The sequence below is a fragment of the Plasmopara halstedii genome, assembly GCF_900000015.1.
Source record: "Plasmopara halstedii genome assembly, contig: Scaffold_470, whole genome shotgun sequence".
Lineage (NCBI taxonomy): Eukaryota > Oomycota > Peronosporomycetes > Peronosporales > Peronosporaceae > Plasmopara > Plasmopara halstedii.
In genome coordinates this window covers 81636-84892 of record NW_020187390.1, presented here as the reverse complement: position 1 = coordinate 84892, position 3257 = coordinate 81636, and positions in this window count along the sequence as shown.

The following is a 3257-nucleotide window of genomic DNA, read 5'->3' as shown; positions in this document are numbered from 1 at the left end:
ACGCATCAGCCAAAGCATTCTGCTTTCCTGGCTTATATTTCACCTCGAAGTTATATTCTGCGAAGAATGAGAGCCACCTGGCTATCCTCTGCGAAAGATGAGGCGACTGATTCGCTGTGCGTAATGACGCATGATCTGTGTCGATCACAAACGGCTTTGAGTCAAGCAGGTGCACCCTGAACTTGACAATTGCACGCTTCATCGCAAATAAGTCCTTGTCGTGGATTGGGTAGTTGTTCTCCGCAGCCTTAAGCTGGCATGATTCGAACGCGATCACCCGATTTCGCCCCTTGGCGTCTGCTTGCAGCAGTGCACAGCTGATAGCAGAGTCCGAAAAGACACAGACAACATCAAAAGGACGATCGGCGTCTGGCAACGCCAGTATTGGTGCATAAGGAAGGCTGTCTTTGACCTGTCAAAAGTCTCCCGATGCTCGGTGTCCCGAAACCATTCCGTATCCTTCCTAAGGGGATTCGACAATGGCCGTGCCATTTCTGCATAGTTTGCGCTATACTTGTGCAAGCCCTTTTGGTTCTTTGGAATCGACCAGTCTACTATGGCCTTGGCCTTAGCGCGTTCCGCTTGAAAGCCACGGTTCCCAATGAAACACCCTAAGAAAGAGGATTTCCTCCGCGCCGAAGATGTACTTATCAGCGTAAGCATACAGCTTATTCGTGCGTATGCACTGAGCACCGCTCACAAATAAAAGATGTGGTTTCCTCATCTAACCTCCCATGCCCCGCGCGACTGTAACAAAAATGTCGTCAAGGTATGTTTGTGCATACGTCCGGTGGGGCCTGAACAATTGGGTTGCAGGACGATTAAATGTTTCTGATACATTTAACAGCCAATAAGATATTACCAGCCACTCTGAAATCATCCCGCTCGGATACCCATCGCTGTCAGCAGAATATCACTCGCTCTGATAAGCAATTGTAAATACCCATCGACCTAGTCAAGTGCGCTGTACTTTATACAGCCAACCATATTGAAATTGGCGTCCGTGCCGGAATGGTGGCAGCATCTAGCTTATTGTAAACGTGAACAATACGCCACTTGCTGTTCGGCTTCCGGACACAAAACGTGGGGGGCGAATGAGAAGACTTGCTCTCACGCATCATTCCTGCGTCGCGCATCGCACGGAAGAAGACGTCAATGCCGTCACACTGCTCCTTTGGCCGGGGCCATTGGCATGTAAACAGAATTTTTTTCCGGAGCCAGGTCAATCTCATCACGCCCACCTCGGTTCCGAGATAGATCCGACGGCGGATCTTTGAAGACGGCGTCTCAAAATTCTATTTTCAAAGGATAGTCAGGATCCTTGGGATCCCTTAGGATCGACGATCCACTTCGTGTGTTCAGCACCCTCTTGGTGCCCTCCAGGATAGCTTCATTCAGAAGCGACGACGAGTTAACAGCCTTAGCTAATATAGAAAAGAAAAATTAGAAATTATAATTTCTATCTAAAGTATCTTTAATTTTTCACCAATTTCTATCTGAATTATCTTATAATTTTTACTTATAATCTTAAAATTTAATGAAAAATCCGAATTAAACAAGAATTGTCAATCTATACATATAAGAAATTTCTCATTTTTTAATGCCCTTTTTCATTTTTAAATGTTCTAAATCACCTTTCTTCAAGACACCGCCAAACCCTTTAAGAGACATTTCGTCCAGCTCAAGAAGAGCATTCACCGCGGGAATATCCTTGAGGGTGACATAGCCGTTTCCTCTCCCGTCATACCGCTGACTAGGGTGTATCCTGTGCGCTATCGTCTGGTAGACACACCCTGGATCAGGGTCGACGCCTGTGTCGTTTAGATATCATACGGCATCGCCGTCTCCTCTCCGTAGAATTTTTAAGTCTAGAGGTAACACGTACGCAACGTCGTCCAGTGTCCCTACCCCCTTGCTCCGTAGGAGCCTTGATGTTATTAACTACATCCGACGAAGTGCTGCTATTTCCGTAGTCTTCGTTCAGTGGGTAACGTGCCACTCCACGCGCATCACTGGGGCCTCGCCGTCGATGCTTCGGACCTCGTTCGACCATGCACCACTTGGCATGCAGCGACTGTTTTAATACTTAAGAAGCGCTCAGTGGGTTACGTGCCACTCCAGTTCAGACCGCGAGCCATGATCGAAGCTCTTGTCCTATACACCTTCGGTGTCCGACGGCTCGGATACTCCGTTATTCAGCACATTGACCGTCCCAGTCCAGTGCCCGTGCCAATAACGTTTCTGCTTCCAAGCAGAGGTGGGTTCATGAGTCACCAAATTTCAACCAGGAGACGTGCGCGTAGCGCCCAAGGTCTTTGACCTCCAATCAATCCATGGCTCATGTTGTTCCAACCATGTCATACCCAGGATAAGGTCATACCTTGAATCCAAGTTTAAGACTATGTTGCATTCCACGCTATCAAAGTCAAGAAACTTGACACTGAGGTCCACAGGGAGCCTAGGAACCGTGACAGAAGTCCCCGTCGCTAAGCAAACAGTGACGGTGTCACTTAACCGCGCTTCCGGCTCCTCAGCATACTGCTGACATCCTTCAATCGTAGAGCTTCGAGGATAAAAACCGAAGCCCTGGAATCGATTAGAATCTTCTATGGCGTCTCAAAGCCTTTCACGGTCGCTTTACGACCAGCAAGCCCGGATTGCATAAACGTTCCGTGTTCAAGAGCACGGAGCTCTCCGGGACTGGGGCCTGCTGACCTCAACCTCTTTGGATACAATAGAACTCAATTCATTCCCAGTCAGACACCCCGCGCCTTTTGGATGTTGTCGTTTTCCCGCGACAAACCAGACTGGTTAAAAGTGGGACGTCGGTTTGCTTCACCTTGACGCGCCTTGCGCAGGGGACAACCAGTCCGAATATGACAGATGTCTTCACAGCCAAACATTGTCTGGGGGGTTATTCTATTCGACAGATCGGAGCACTCTCCCCTCATTCTCAGCATGGCTAAGATCCATCGGCTCAGGGCCGCTCTACGATCTCTGATGATGTACATTACAACCAAGTCGTGCCGACTTGGAGTTGAATTCGGCATTCAATGCCACATTCACTGCTTCTTCAAAGAAGACGGATGCACACGGAAGACTTCCATTCTGGCTACGCCAGTGCTGAGGCCCTCCATAAGACGGTTACTGCGACCCCCTCGGGTAGAGGATCGGCTACCATCCCGGCAATGAGAGTCTTAACTCTTGGACAAAGTCCACCAATTCCTTCTTGTCCTGTCGGGTGGCAAAGAAACGGG